The following is a 16,979-nucleotide window of genomic DNA, read 5'->3' on the forward strand; positions in this document are numbered from 1 at the left end:
GCACATTTTTATTATTATACTATTACCTATAGACCATAGTTAACTAAAGCTTCACTGTTTGCATTGCGCAGTTCATGAACTTTTTAAAAATTTTATACATAAAGTAATATATATACCCTAAAATGTCTCCTTTAACCACATCCAAACATACAATTCAGTGCTACTTTTTATTAAAGAAATATTTTTATTAAATACTTCTTAGTATTTAAACAGATTTTTAGGTATCCATAATTAGTTTTTAAAATATGAAGAATATTGGAAGTTTTTAAGAATAACATGATTTGGTTAATTCCTTGAGAATTCCAAGAAATTCTGATTTCTTATTCCTGAATCTCAAATAGCAATATATGTCAGGAGCTCGGAAATACTAGTGGTTTACTTTCCAGGTATAAGGAATAGATGTTTACAATGTTATCTGCCTAGCTCCCCTGCCTTCTGAGAACCCTCCCCTCTGCCATCACATGGAATATGGAATATTCCATGGAATATGGAATATTGAAGAGGCCATATTCCTTCCCTTGTTCAGAGTTGATCAGAGTTCTCCTCTGAGATGAGGGAGCTAGGGGGAAAACAGTCTATTTCTGCCTGATGGCAAAAGCTATGAGATGTGAGGCTCCATAGCTACTGAACAGTGGAAGGAAACATAGATAAAAGACATGGAAAGAAAGAGAGATTGGAGGTTGTTCAAGCCCCAAGATCCTGCTGCCTGTAAGTCCACCTGCACCTCTACCCTTCCCTCAGGAGGGTCATTCACTCTTGCCCTCAGCTGCTATCATCTTTTTCTCTTCTTTGCTTAAGTAGTTCAGGTCAGGTTCTGTTCTTTACCAACAAATGAAGTACTGATTAATAAACTGGATGAACTATTTAATCACAGTGTAGTTGAAATATTTGCCCTTTGACAGTGAAGGAGGAGGAGAAAGAGGAGGAGAGAATATAAAGATGTCAATGCTAGTGAGAGTTGTGACATATTACACAATCACCAGATAGTGATATCTTGGAGTGAATTAAATGATCAGAATACCAGTTTGGTGGGGGAAGCTATGGGCTTCCAGAGCACCCTGTCTTTCTTTTGGTAACTCTATCCTAACTGATTAAATGTCTGCCTTACTCACAGCTTTTAAGCAGTGTTAAGTTTAGGAATTAGTTCTATCTCCTTCATCGCTGTATCCCCAGCACCTAGCACAGCATTGGGCACCTAGCAGTTGCTCATTAAATATTTCAAGAATGAAAATTACTAAATTCATGGACAAAAAAGATATAAACAGTATAGGCATGTAAATTGTGTGGATTTGAGAAGAGTGGGAACAGGACATGGGACTTGACACCGATACACTGGTTGGAAGGAGGAATGGAGAAGGACTATACCTTGGGGAAAATTGAGGAAAATCTCAAACAGCATGAAACTATTGGCTGCCTGGGTCCAAAGGACAATGGTCTTGAAAGAAGAGATGAGTGCGTTGCCCAGATAGACATCACCCACTCACTCTCTTGCCTGGAGTGGTCCTGGAAAGATTCAGGCCAGCATGCTGCTTCAGTAAAATCCACCAGGGTCAGCCTGTATGGAGCCTGAGCAGTTCGTCCCATAATCTTCCACATCGACCCACTGTGCCAGGCAATAAACAGAATTGTGAAGACCTTACAAAAATTTGCCTTGGAAAGTAGAAGCCACAAGAGGACAATGAATACTGACAATGGACTCTGTTGTTCCTTAGTGTCTGGGTGTAAGGTTAGACAAAAACATTACAGGAATTTTAAATTCAGGGTCTCCACTCAAGTGAATGTTTTTTCAAAGTCAAATTGAAAATGATTTAGACCAGAGAGTCTAGAGAGTAGATAAGCAGCTTATGCTGGAGAGGACAGAAAACAGATTTGAGGCTGAGTTCTAGATAGAGGCTAGATCTTAAGGTCCTAGTTAGTGCCATTCCAAGGAGCTTGTACTTTATCCGCTAGGCCCCTATTACTCAAAGTGTGGTCCATGGGCGAGCAGACCTGGCCTCACATGTTCAAAATATAGAATTTGGGGCCCCAGAACTATTGAATCAGAATCAGACTTTAACAAGATTCCCAGGTTATTTGAATTCATAATAAAGTTTGAGAAACCCTGGTCTTAACAATGTGGAGTCATAAAGATTTTATATGAGATAGTGTCATAATAAGAGAAACTGTATTGTGGAGGATGGAGTAGGAGACTAGCATAGCAAAGGCCAGTTATGAGGATATTGCAACCGCCTAGGTATGAAATAATAAGTGCTGGAATGTCAAGATGAAGTAAAAAAGAAGCATCTAGAATTAGGATATATTTAAAAGGGAGAATCAACAAGACTTGGTGATTGACAAGATAGAGGTTTGGAGAGAAGAGAGGGAAGAGAAGTGAGGAAGGTATCCACGATGTCTCCCAGGTGGGCTTTTTTGGCACATGGTGATTCTAAAATCAAGAACACAGAAAGAAAAACAATGCAGATAAGAATTACCATTTTATCTTTGGGCATGTTGACATGTCTAGGAAACCAGGAACCTCATATCCTCCTTTTACAGATTAAAAGCATCATCTAAGTGTACTGGAAGTGCACTTAGATGATGCTTTTCCAGTGCACTTAGATGATGCTTTTTCCACTATCCAACACTTTCTCTCCAGAAGGGCTAAGTTGACCTGAAGCAGAGATTTATCTTCAAAGACAAATGTTTGCATGGTAATGTGGGAGGAGTTGCAATAATAAAAGTTGATTTGAACACTGCTTTGGAGATGATGAAGACAAGTTAAAGGAAATAATTTTATGATGCCTCTGTCTTCCTGAATGAGTAGGAAGGCAGGTCATCTGGAGAGAGTTATCTTGTAGGAGGAATCTGGTAATTTGCATAATGTGGGAGAGATTGGGGTAGGGTGTGAGAAACTAGACGGGGAGTCAATAAGAGATGAATACAGGGTTTGCCAGGCAGCCCAAGGGTTTATTCTTTAACCCCACATCACAGTAAGCAGGTGCTCAAATTTTTTTTAAAATGTTATAAAAAGAAAAATGTAGGATACTCACTGCCCTGTGTTCCCTCATTGAGAAATGTTGATGCTAAGGTTTCTCTAACAACTAGCAGCATTTAATTTTTATTGTACACTAGGGGAAATATGTGACAGTTCTGTGACCTATCAGCTCTTCCATATAATTGGACCATATTTCCTCTGGATGAAAGAAAATTTCAAAATAGAGGGTTCTTCTTTTCTGTACCTACATTACTCCTGACTAAAAATCCCATTTCCCCTGCTCATTCCTCCTTAAATGCAAATATAAACCCTGGAAATAACACAAGATGCAACCCTAGGAGAACTCTGAAAGGTGATAAGAAGGTGGACTAGTTTAGGACCCCAGGACCAAAGGACCAATACAAGAAGAGGGTGTCTTACATTCCCCAACCCAAGTGAACAAGGAGATCCAGATCTCGCATTTCCTAACCCCCAAACTAGCAACAGGAGGCAACCTCGGAGGGCTCATTCCTTCCCTGGATCAATCAGTCCCTCCAACAATACAAGGTGAGCCTTCAGTCTCTCTAGAAAGTAAGAGTGACTGGGACCCTACAATAAGTGGCCAGGGAAAGTGCTCTCCTTCTTCACTGAGCCTAAGACTTCTCTCCTCCACTGAGAAATACAGAGGTGGCCAAGAGGTCCCATTAGGGAGATCCCACCTCAACAAGTGCCTGGCCTTGGAAACACTTTCCACCTCCTACAGTCAAGAATGATCCCCTGATCCCATCATAGAAAGAACCTAGCTGGTGAAGCCTCTTGCTTCCTGATGGCCTATAATTCCACTCCCCTCCCACCCTCACCCGCAGACTCAGCTAATGGCCCAATCTGGAGAAACACTTCCCATCCCTTTGGCAGCACTAATAAGGACCATTTGGAGCTTCAATGGCACCAGATAAATCAAGCAAACCAAAACAGCACTATAGAGATTCTGAAAAGTAAACTGTCATTGGAAGCATAGCCCATAAAAGTAGGCTAGGACCTGAATGCTAAACCTAAATGGAGTGACTGTCTTTTGAAACAAAAGACTTAAAATAAAACTCAGATTATCTTAATAGAAAAAGTTGCCCTGGATACAATGAAAAAAATCATCTGTTACACCAAGAACATTACAACTTGCATGAAGAAAGAATCAATTGATGTCAACACTGAGATGAAACAGATGTTGCAATTATCTGACAAAGATTTCAAAGCAGCTATCATAAAAATGCTTCCCCAATTAAGTACAAATTCTCTTGAAACAAATGAGATAGAAAATCTCAGTTTAAGAAAAAATAGATTATTTTTTTAAGTACCAAAAGTAAATGATTGAACTAGAAAAATACAATAACAGAAAAAAATTTAAAACCACTGGATGGGCTCAATAGCAGAGTGGAGTGAATAGAGGGAAAAATCAGTGAACTTGAGAATAATGGAATTTACCCAATCTGAAAAACAGAAATAAAATTGAAAATAAAAATGATCATTACCTCAGAGATCTGTAGGACAGTAACAAAAGATCCAAAAGTTGCATCATTAGGGTCTCAGAAGGGGAGGAGAAAGAGTGAGGCTAAAAAGAGTATCAAAGAAATAATGGCTAAAATTTTCCAAAATTTGGTGAAATACACAAACCTATAAATTGAAGAAGCTGAGAAAACCACAAACAGAATAAACCCAAAGAAATTTATACCAAGGCATATCATAATTAAACTTCTGAAAATTAAAGACAAAGAAATTCTTGAAAGCAGCCAGAATGAAACATATTACCTGTAGGAAAATACCAATTTTAATGATAGCAGGCTCCTCACATAAACCCATGGAGGCCAGAATGAAATGACACAATTCTCAAGTGGAAAAAGGGAACTGTCAAGCAATAAATTGTATATTCAGCCAGCCAAATTATCCTTCAGGAATGAAAGGGAAATAAAAGTATCCTCAGATGAAGGAACTGTAAAAGAGATTTTGTTCTAGCAGACCTACCATTAAAGATCTGCTAAAGGAAGTTCCTCAAGCAGAAAGAAAAATGATTAAAAAAAAAAATGATATTTATCCCAGAGAAATGAAAATGCATGTTCACACATGCACAAATGTTCATGCAGCTTTATTTATGATAACCAAAAAGTGCAAACAATCCAGATGTCTTCCAACAAGTAGTGGTTAAAGACACTATAACATACATACTATGGAATACTACTCAGTAATAAAAAGGAAAACGGACTTTGGCCCAGTGGTTAGGGCGTCCGTCTACCATATGGGAGGTCCGCGGTTCAAACCCCGGGCCTCCTTGACCCGTGTGGAGCTGGCCATGCGCAGTGCTGATGCGCGCAAGGAGTGCCGTGCCACGCAAGGGTGTCCCCCGCGTAGGGGAGCCCCACGCGCAAGGAGTGCGCCCGTGAGGAGAGCCGCCCAGCGCGAAAGAAAGTGCAGCCTGCCCAGGAATGGCACCGCCCACACTTCCCGTGCCGCAGAGGACAACAGAAGCGGACAAAGAAACAAGACGCAGCAAATAGACACCAAGAACAGACAACCAGGACAGGGGGGGAAATTAAATAAATAAATAAATCTTTAAAAAAAAAAAAAAAGGAAAAAATTATTGATACAACCAACAGTTTGAATGAATCTTGAGGGAAAAGCTAATTTCAAAAGGTTACATATTGTATGATTCCATTTATATAAACATTTGCAATGACAAAATTTTAGAAATGGAAAACAGATTAGTGGTTGCTAGGTATTAGTCTGGGAATAAGTGTGAGTAAGAGGTGCATGTAAATATATAGGATCCATCACCTTCAGGTGATGGAATTTTTCAAATGTGGTAGTGTTTACATGAACTTACACATGTGATAAAATTGTTTGTAATTAAACACACACATACACAAAGGAGTAAAATACAACTGGGGAATTATGAATAAGATCAGTACATTGTATCAAAGTCAATATCCTGGTTGTAATATTGTACTACAGTTTTGCAAAGCCATTTCTATTAAGTGAAACTAGATATAGGCTACTAGGGTCCATTTTATTTCTTATAACTGCATATGAATTTACAATTATCTTAGTAAAATTTCAATTGAGGAAGTTTACCTAAAAACAAAGCAAACAAAAACATGTACAGATTCAAAAAAATATTCATCTAGTTTAATTCTGTTACAAGATAGCAAGAATTGAATTAGCATTCACTTCCTCCCTTTTACATAGAAAGTCATACAAGTCATATTTTGTTATTTAACATTGATATATTTATTGCCTCTGTGATCAATCATTAGGAAACATTTTTATTTTAAAATGAAGGCTTTTGATAATTAATCCCTTAATCCCTGGACAAAATACCAATTATATTTGTTTTAGTCAGCCAAAAGGGGCGTGGATGCAAAATACCAAAACTCTGTTGGCTTTTATAAAAGGTATTTCTTTGAGATAGAAGCTTACTGTCACAAAGTCCTAAAGAGTCCAACTCAAGGTACCATAAGAGGTACATTCTCACCCAAAGTCATTGGCCACGTGTTGACCCAAGATGGCAGGTGATGTCTGTGAGGGTTCAGCCTTCCTTCTTTCCTCTTAAGGCTCTGTGGTCACAGCTACTTCAGATCTCAGCTGTAGGCTGGCATAAGGCTTGTCTCTCTCCTCAGGGCTCATTTCTTTCTGGGCCCAGTTGCTCTGGTCTCTTCACAATGTCAGATATAGACTATCAGGCTCATCTCTCTTCCTGGGCCCTCTGCTGTATCTAATGAGCTGTCTCTTCCTCTGTGTACTTCTCTGCATGAAAGTCTGTTTTATCAGCCCACCAAGTGATCTGGGACTCAATGCTGAGGTGCACTCTAATGACGTGGTTGAATCAAAGCCCTAATCTTAATCAGACGTCTCAGCTGTATCTAATACAATCAAAGGGTTATCATTCCCAGAGGAACAGACCAGTTTACAAACATAACCAATATCTTTTGGAATTCATAAATGATATCAAAGTGCTACAACATTATAAAGTAACAGTGCTAAAGCACTATTAAATTGAGCCAAAAAGAGAGCCTGAATGAGAGTTTGGTAGATGAGAGGTATGGGGCATCTAGAGTAACCTCTAATCCTATTTGAGAGGACTCAGGTCAAAATCTTTACCTAATCTTTACCTACACTCAATATAGAGTAATCACTTAAGATGCAGCATGTATGGATTAATATTTTTACTTCTGTGTAACACATTGATTTATAGGTTTCCATGCTTTTTCAGACCAATGAGCCCAATCCCTTTTATTTCCTGGCATGATTCATTATTGAACATCATCTTCACTTCAATTTAAATTATAGGGTCATTAGTAACAGGTTTTCTTTTGAAGACTGTTAATCTGATTTACATGGCAAACGGTTTAATCTGTAATATCACTTTATGGATTCTATATCTTCAAATTATATTAGCCTATTGAAATACATTAACCTAAATGTGTAAATAAAAATACTCTAGGGGTGTAAACAAAAATAAATCATGAGAAAAACGTGTGCTATCATTACTAATGGAAGAATTCCATCTTCGGAAACTATTATTTATATCTGTGCACAGATGAATAAGATATGATAAATAAGGAAATAATATTAAAATTGACTTTCCCAGAATGCCATGTATTAATCTACAGGGGCTTTTAACCTTATATCCCTGGAATAAGAATCTCCAAGGGGTGGGAGATGGAATATCCAAGGGGTGGGAGATGGGAATCTGTACTTAATATTTTCTTCAATTAATTCTGATGCACATGGTCTACTGACCAAATTTTGGGAATCAATATATTAACTCAAGAACAGCAAATTTTTCCTGTAAAGCATCAGATAGTTATATTTTAGGCTTTGTGGGCCATATGTTCTCTGTTGCAACTTCTTAAATCTGCTGTAGCATGAAAACACCCATAGACAATATGTAAATGAATGGGTATAGCTGTGTTCCAATAAAACCTCATTTAAGAACACTAAAATTTGAATTTCATATAATTTTCCCATGCCATAAAATATTCTTCTTTTCATATTTTCAAACCATTAAAAAATAGTTAACTCCCAGGTCAAATAAAAATTGGCAACAGGCTGAATTTTGCCCACCAACCAGAATTGTTGAACCCTGTTACTGAATTATCAACCATAAGTAATATTGCCTTCACGGTTAATGATTATAATTTATTTTATATTGTTTGAGATCTATTGAAAGAATTCTTACCATGAACTTTTTATGTTTTTTATCTTTTTGCATTAACATAGACTAAATAGCTCAGATACAATGCAATCGGAAAGTAAAGGAGGGAAAGGATTGAAATTAATCTGTGTACACAAGTACCACAGCATTTTATGGCAATTATCTAAATTTGTTGGATGACAAATTAGGTTGCTGGGTTTTTTTTTGCCTAAGCTGACCAATTTGAGCATCATCAGTGACATTAAATATATATACCAGTTCGTTATTTTTGTTTTGTTTACTCTATGATGTATGATGGACCATTGAATGTAATGTAACTTTAAATGGTATTGGTTTAATTTAAATAGCCTTTTAATTAAAGTAATCCAAATTTCATTGCTCTTTGCAGAACAGAATAAATTGGAAGTGAGTGTAATGCATGCTTATGAAAATATGGCTAATCTAAAGATAATGAGTAAAGATCCTTCTTTCCTATATTTTCTCTTCGTGGAGATCAAAGGGATCAAAGGAAGGTCAGGAAATAGTCGCCAAGGAGGTGACATGTGAACCTAAAGAACAAAATTAAGTTAGGGCACAGGCCACGGAGCATTCCCAAGGAGGGAGAACAGATAGAGCAGGTGTAGAATATTCAGCAAGAAGGCCAGTATGAATGGAGAAGAATGAGTAGGGAAGCGACAGGGGACTCCACGAGGACATGTATTTTCCCAAGTTTTGTTCAGTGCTGTATCCTCTGCACATGGAACAGTGCCCAGAACATAAAAAGCGCTCAATAAATATTTTCTGAATGAATGAATGAGGTGAGAGGGAAAGCAGGGAGTATAGATCACGTACCATCTCATACATTACTGTTAGGACTCCGATTTTACTGAGAAAAGCAACCATTAAAGGGCTTCAAGCAGAAGGTGCCATGACCTGTTTTAGATTTTTAAAAATCACTAGATTTAGAATAATTCAACTGTAAGGAGGAAGGATTGAAGCAGGGAGAACAAGAAGAAGGTCATTTCAAGAGTAATCATCATCAGAGAGTAGAATCAGTAGACATTATGGAAAAATTGCTCAGGTTCTGCGTTTCAGTGGCATATAAAACTGGAGGGAATTTGTATATTAAGAATGGAGTGAAAACAAAGTTATCTGGTAATGAAATGGGACTAGCTGAAGATTCTAGCCACATCTTCCTGGGAGTGGAAATGTGGCCCATGATCTGAGCCTAAATATTGCAAACTTAGATTCTTTCATCAATTCACACATGATAATCGGGCTTTTGAAAGGGGCTCAGGTTATCTAAATTCCCGCAAAGATGACAGTGGTCCTAACTGGCAAGTAATACAGGTTACTGGCACCAACAAATACTGATTAAGGGAGAAACCAGCCAGGTCATTTCCAAGATGCCAAGTTAAAAGGGGTATGAAAGCATGACTACAATTACATAAAAATGGAGCTAACTAATTTTATCTAGACTTCTCTCAAGAAGACTAGTCTCTAAAGATAGCTTTCCGATGACACATGCCCCGCAGTATCCATGCCCTCGTGTGTTCATCCCGCCTCTCCTTGAATCAGTGATATGTATTCATCTGCCTTCTCCATGTGAGGTGGAAGTCATGCCGAAGGAATTCAGAGTTTAGGTCAGAAGAAGCCTTACAGCTCCCACCTTGGTCGTTTGAAATGTTCACTTTGGGAAAGCCATTAGCTATGCAAGAAACCCTTCAACCCTGCTGTAGAGACAACATGGAGGGGCTCTAGACTACATGAAGAAAGAGGGAACTCAGTTGAATTCAGCCATCCATCAGGCACCAGGCATATTAACGAAACCACCAGGAGCCTCCAGATCAGACCAGCCACCAGCTGATTACTACTCTGTGATCCTAGTCAAAAATCACCACATTGAATCCTACCTAAATTCCTGCCCCACAAAATCATGAGATAATAACATGGTTGTTATTGTAAGCCACTAAATTTTGATGTAGTTTGTTATGCAGCAGTAGCTAAACAGAACAGTCATGCATGTAAGTTGATAGGAATGATAGAATAAGCCACATAGAGTAGAAGTGAGACCCCTAAAAGGCATAATCAAATAACAACTGAGGATCATTGATGGGGATTAAATCATGTCCCTCACAAAAGGCATAATCAGGTCCCAAACCCTGGTCCTGTGGGTGTGAACTCATTTGTAAATAGGAACTTTGAAAATATTACTAATTAAGATGTACCCAAGTTGAATAAGGGTGGACCCTTATAAGTAAAGGAAATTGAAAACAGAAAAAGAAGCTACAGGGGGCAACAGAATTTGGAAGAGAAAGGAGACAATGTGGCCATGTGCATTGCCACATGGTGTCAAAGCCAAAGACGAAAGATCACCACAGCCGGCCCCAGAATGCCACAGTCTTTGGGGAGAAAGCATCCCTTTACTTCAATTTTGAACTTCTCCTAACATCAAAACTGGGAGCCACAAATTCCCATTTGATGGTATTTGTTTCAGCAGCTAGAAAACTAATACAGTTGGAAAAACAACTTCCAATAAAAGACGCTAGGTGCAGGGAAGTGGACTTGGCCCAATGGATAGGGCATCTGCCTACCACACGGGAGGTCCACGGTTCAAACCCAGGGCCTCCTTTACCCACGTGGAGCTGGCCCATGTGCAGTGCTGATGCGCGCAAGGAGTGCCGTGCCATGCAGGGGTGTCCCCGCATAGGGGAGACCCACGCGCAAGGATTGTGCCCCGTAAGCAGAGCCGCCCCATGCGAAAGAAAGTGCAGCCTGCCCAAGAATGGTGCCACACACACGGGGAGCTGACACAACAAGATGGCACAACAAAAAGAAACACAGATTCCCGGTGCCACTGATAAGGATAGAAGCGGTCACAGAAGAACACACAGCAAATGGATACAGAGAACGGACAACTGGGGAGGGAGAGGAAGGGGAAAGAAAGAAATAAAAATAAATAAATCTTAAAAAAAAAAAAAAAGATGCTAGTTGCAATTATTTACATGGTTGGCGCCAGATGTGAATTGCTTAGGGCAGGAGAAGAGAGGACCCTTGCCACAAGTGGCCTTTCTTCACCTGTCTCCCCTAATGCAGGGTACCGACCATCTAGGTCTGTCCTGCAGCATCAGCCACGGCTTCTCTGGTCAGGGATCCATGTAGAAGTAAGACCATCATACTTCCGAATGTTGCTTTGTGACCCCTGGATTAACACGTAAAGAATCGATATCTTTACTGAAATGACTCCTCCCGTTTTGCCATTTGAGATAGAAAGTAGATGTTTGACATGGAAAAGAGATGCTTGAAATTCCCTGAAGGAGAAAATCCCAACTTCTTTCTAACAAGAGCCTATATTGTATAGTCCATTTAATTGGTTCGGGATGGAGACTATTAAGCACTGGCTATTGATTGCCATGTTTTCAAAAGCTGCATGTACCTCCACCCAATTCAGGACAAATAACACTGCTACAATGTGGTTTGGCCAGCATCCTCTAAGATTCTAAGGAACATGCATATTGTATGATATTCTAAGTCTCAAACAAGACCCTCCTCAGCAAAACCAGTTAGGCTTAGCTTTTATACTCATTTGTGGAATTTAGTGTACGGACAGTTTATTATTGTGTGGCATCTATTGCCTTGGAAAATACTATTCAGGAAGGAATGTAACTAGGAGAAAACGGAATTTAGTTTTTGGTATAATTCACAAGGACAGTAATATTTAACAGTAGCTAACTTTAGATGACTATTCATTAGATGGTAAACTTTATGATAATTATGCAACCAAAGTCTTGTATATTTCACTTAAATCCTCTAAGTTAGATATTATTATAATTTATGCTCTCAGTATAATTTAGGCTTAGAAAGTTTTAATTATTCACTTAAAGTTATGTAGCAGTGCCTAACTCTAACTTTATACACTTAAAACACTATTTTACATGTAATCATAACAAGGCAAGGCCTAGCTGCCAGTTTATAAAGATAAATTTTGGCTCCTGAGAGAGTAAATATTTTTTTTCCATTTAGAGCTCTGCCTCAATCTTCAGAATATAAAAGGTTGAACATTTTTGTACGAATTGTTTTATGATCAACACAGGAAAACTACGGTAATATTAATTTGGCATTAAATTACCATCGTCTACTATCACACATAATTGACAAAAAATGTTTTCAATCAAAAACACAAAACAGCTGACCCTTGGAAAAGCATTTAACTGAACTATATATTCTTGGGGTAAATATGAGAAGCAAGAAAAGCCATCCAAATCATTTCAATATTACATGTTCCTCTGGCTGGCTTCTTTTCTTTTTTTTGGCCTGTAGGATTTTCACAGTATTGATGACCTGCCATTAAAAAGGGAAAAACAGTCATGATTGGAAATATGAATCTTATTTAAACACCTATAAAAATTTCAATTTCAACACCCAGTATTTGGGTGGTGTTTTTTTGTTGTTTGCCTGTGTGTGTGTGTTGTGTGTCCAAAAGACACATTTATTTCATGTGGAAACGCGGTAAAGGTAGTGTTTTCATTTAAAAGGGTGTTGAGCTAGTCTTTTTGCCTTCCAACTAAAATATCTTTGAAGTTTCAGAGTCCTAGGAAAGATTATAACAATGCTGAAAATTAATACAACTTATCTAGGGCCAGCTCCGGGAGGAGTTTCTAAGTATAACGCTGATGGAACCGGATGGAGAAAAACAGACCGTGGCCCACGGATGCTTTGCCTCACGAGGTAAGAGCATCTCTCCCTGCTTAAAAGAATGGAAAGAATGGAGGAAGATACTTTCTCAGGGTCTGGGGCAATAATGAAAAATAAGCAACATCCTCCTGCACGATTCTGCCTTCCAGGCTTTCCAAAGGAATGTCCCTCTAGCACCTTTACAAACTTAGTAGGATGGGAGGAGGGAAGTACTGATCATGGTGGATAGAAGTGGCCAGCCTGGCAATGGTGTCTTGCATTCTGGGAAGATTAGGATTGTACATTTAAAAAGGGACCTCAACCAAAAACTGTTTGCTCTTACAGAAGCAAATAGAATTATGTGATGTCAAGAAATCTAAATTCTATGTTCAAGTTCAGTTGAAATATCTGGGGCGAAATGGCCATGAACTTAGTCATAAAGGAAATTTATTCCATTTTAAAGATATTATAAGACACAATGTATTTTTTTTTACCTCAAAGTAATTTAAATAGGGAGCAAAGCAGAGAAAACCTCCATAACCTTGAAAACTTGAAAGACATAGAATAAGGCGAAAAATCACAATGGAAATTATAAAACACATTGATTACAATGAAAATACATATAAAATCTAAAAAAGTGAAGTGAAATTGGTCCTTAGAAGTAAATTCATAGTCTTACACTCACAAAATCACAAAGATAGAAAGTTACGCATGTAACCAGTTGTGTGTAATTCAGGAAAGGAGATAAATGGCAATGCCTTCAAGAACATGGATACAAGATGCAAATTAGCTGTCTCCCTCTGCCAAACCATGGATTTTAGAAACTGAGGTTTAAAACCATGAAACTGCAGGGAGAACAAGGTTGTGAAGAGCATGATAAACTAGGACAGGAGAACCAGACACATGAGAGTGGGAAGACTGGGGGATAGTAGGAAGTATGAGTTTTCCTCACCATTATATCACATAATATCACCATTATATCACCCAACCTGAGCCAGAAAAACAGGAGCCATAGTCCTAAACTGCAGGGAGTGAAAGACTAACTTCTGTGCAAAATGAAAGCCTCGCTGGACTGAAAAGTGGGAAAAGCAGGTGGCCTGGCAATCCAGAGCACTTGCTCCTTTCCCAGTTCCTGACCCTCACACCCTTAGTACTACTTGATTATAAAAAATGGAGAAAAGCAAGGTTGTTTGCTTCAAACCAATCCCTATTAAAGGAACATATAGGATGAAGAAACAAAAATTATCCCAGAAAGTCTAAAATTCTATAAGGATTGAAAAGCAAAGAAAACAGTAAATGTGTGGGTAATTCTTAACAAAAGCTGACTGTTTAAAACAAACATAATGTCTGATCTGTGACGTTATTTTTAAAGTAGAGATGGAAGTAAAATGGGAAAGAATAGATATGTTGGAACACAAGAAATTGAAGATAAGCATCTAGAAAGTTGATTAAATTTAGATCTTTCCTTTGTTAAAACATGCATGGTAAAATTTCTAGAATCCAGTGTATTTTTTGAAGTAATTTTAAGCATATTAATGAAAGGATAAAAAATATACTCTCAATGCGAAAGCAATCAAAATAGCAAAAGCAATAAAGAAAAGATTAAATAAATACAAAGAACAAAATAAAATGGTAGAAATGGATCCAGATGTAGCAATAAATAAATGCTAATTTTCTAGAATATCCAGTTAAACATAAAGATTTCCTGACCGAGAAAAAAACACAAAATCCAGATATACAAGGAAGACTGAATGAATGAAAGTAAATGGATAAAAAAATATACTGAAAAGATAAAACCAAAAAAAGCTAGTATGCCTATATTAATGAGAAAATGGTCAAGTCAAAAAACATTATTAGCTATAAAGTGGATACCTGATATCTTTATATTGACAAAAGAGTCAATTTGGGGAAGCAGATGTGGCTCAAATGATAGAGCTTCCACCTACCACATGGTTCGATCCCTGGGGCCTCCTGGTGAAAAAGAAGAGAACGCATGCCCGCACGAGTGCCCACGTGGTGCGCCAGTGCCCCAAGCAAGTGAGTCACGCAGCAAGATGATGCTACATCAAAAGAGGGACAAGGGGAGAGTCAAGGTGAAGCACAGCAGAGACCGGGAACTGAGGTGGCACAATTGACAGGGAACCTTTCTCCCCATCAGAGGTCTCCTGGATTGAATCCTGGTGAATCCTAGAAGAGAAAAAATGAGAAGAAGAGACCACAGAGAGCAAAACAGCAGGGCAGGAGGAGAGGAAGGGGAGGAATTAAATAAATAAATCTTTTTTTAAAAAAAAAGAGTCAATTTCACAGAAAGATTAACAGCACTAAGCTGGTTTTGCCCAATAATATAAAAACCTCAAATTATATACAGGAAAAACTTACAGAAGTATAAAGAGAAATTATTTACTCTTTTTTAACATAACTCATCATTGATTTATAGAAAAAATGTTGGTTAGGATATAGAAGATTTAAGAGCATGCTTGTAAGAATGAGTATGGTGTAGCGCTGCCCTGCTCACAGGGAAATTTCTAGCTGATTTTGTTCATTTCCATACAGAGACACAAAATTCCTCACCTTCTATTCTTTAGGGATTACAAATTACAGGATTTTGGATTGTGGGCTATCTATAAGCACTAAGAGAGTGCTGTAAAGTCCATACTTGAGACATCTAAGTTTTGAGTCCTTTCCATACTGCTCCTGGTTCTGCAATGGAAGGCTCTTGACCTCTCCCTTTATCTTCACCAATCCATAAATTCTCCTTCCTTCCTCCATGACCAGATTATCCTGTTTTTTCAAAAAATATCTGCAAGGATGTTTCCCAGAAGAATCTTCCTTTAGTACTTAGATTGTTAGATTGGCAGTCTCTTTGAATCTTTGTCTCTTCTTTTTTTTTTTTTTTTTTTTTTTTTTTTTTTTTGTCTCTTCTTTTGTTGCATTAAGGAGACGGTAAAATAGCCCAGGATCAAATTACAGAGGGGAGAAGGAGAGAAATATGCTACAGAAAACCGAGTTAATTCCCGGATAGCTGATCTGCCACATGATAAACAAGCTTGATATAATGGACAATGGACACACAACTAGAGGATGTACCTTTTCTGAAAACTGGCAACAGTCTATAGCGTATAATAGGTCTCAACAGATTTTTAAAATCTAGGTCACAATTATAATAAAATTAGACATCAATAACAAACTAACAAAAACTTCATTATTAATCAAAAGAGAACTTCTAAATAACACACAGATCAAAACAGACGCCATAAAGGAAATTAGAAATCCCTTAGGACTGAAAAATTTTTAAATTGCTGTACCTCAAAACTTATAGGACAGACAGAGAGGAGGAAATTAAGACTTTGAATGTTTATATTAGAAATGAAGGAGACTAGAAATTCATGAATCACTCAACTAATTTAAGAGGTTAGAACATAGAATATAATAAACCGAAAAGAAAAAGTTAAAGGAAGAAAAAACTGATGACAAAGCAACAATTCACCATTAAAGAGACCATTAATAAAATCAAAAGTTGGTTCTTTGAAAAATCTAATAAAATTGACAAACATTGGCAAGATTGAACAAAGAATAAAAGACGTAAATAACATTAGGAAAGCAAAAGCCTTATACAGAGAGTCAGAGGGAAATCAGAGAATACTACAAATAATCTTACTTCAAATTCCATAAATATTCAAAGAGTAATAACAAACCTGGAGAACCCAATAACTATTTAATAACTTGACCATAGTTCCCACAAAGTCAACACCAGGTCAGGTAATTTTTATAAGTGAGTTCAACCAAACATTCAGAGAACAGATAATTCCCACCTCACACAAACATTTTAGACAATAGAACAGAAAATAGAGAACATTCTTATACTCATTTTGGGGTACCTAATGTAACTTGGATGTCAAAAATCAGAAGAGAACAGTTTAAATAAGGAAAACTATAAAACAATCTCATTTATGAACATAGATATAAAAATCATTTAAAATATTTGAAAATTGGATCTAGCAATGTTATTTAAAAGTGAATATATGATCAAGACAGGTTACCACAAGAACGAAACACTGGATCAGAATTAGAAAATCTAGTAAGGTAATTTACTAATTAACAGATGAAAGAACAAAAACATCATCTAGGGATCTCAATAGATTCAAAAAAAGGATTAAATGAAATACAACA

The 16,979-nt window shown here is 37.6% G+C and overlaps 1 long non-coding RNA gene across 1 annotated transcript in view; it reads left to right on the forward strand.

Moving 5' to 3' along the window:
- The first annotated feature begins 540 nt into the window (after positions 1-540).
- Positions 541-16,979, forward strand: part of LOC131277078 (uncharacterized) — a 33,288-nt gene continuing 16,849 nt past the window's right edge. The window contains exons 1-2 of the long non-coding RNA XR_009184274.1: positions 541-708; positions 12,773-12,863. This is a non-coding gene — a long non-coding RNA (uncharacterized lncRNA). The remainder of the gene's footprint in view (positions 709-12,772; positions 12,864-16,979) is intronic.

The sequence above is a fragment of the Dasypus novemcinctus genome, chromosome 31 (genome assembly GCF_030445035.2).
Source record: "Dasypus novemcinctus isolate mDasNov1 chromosome 31, mDasNov1.1.hap2, whole genome shotgun sequence".
NCBI classification, from domain to species: Eukaryota; Metazoa; Chordata; class Mammalia; order Cingulata; family Dasypodidae; genus Dasypus; species Dasypus novemcinctus.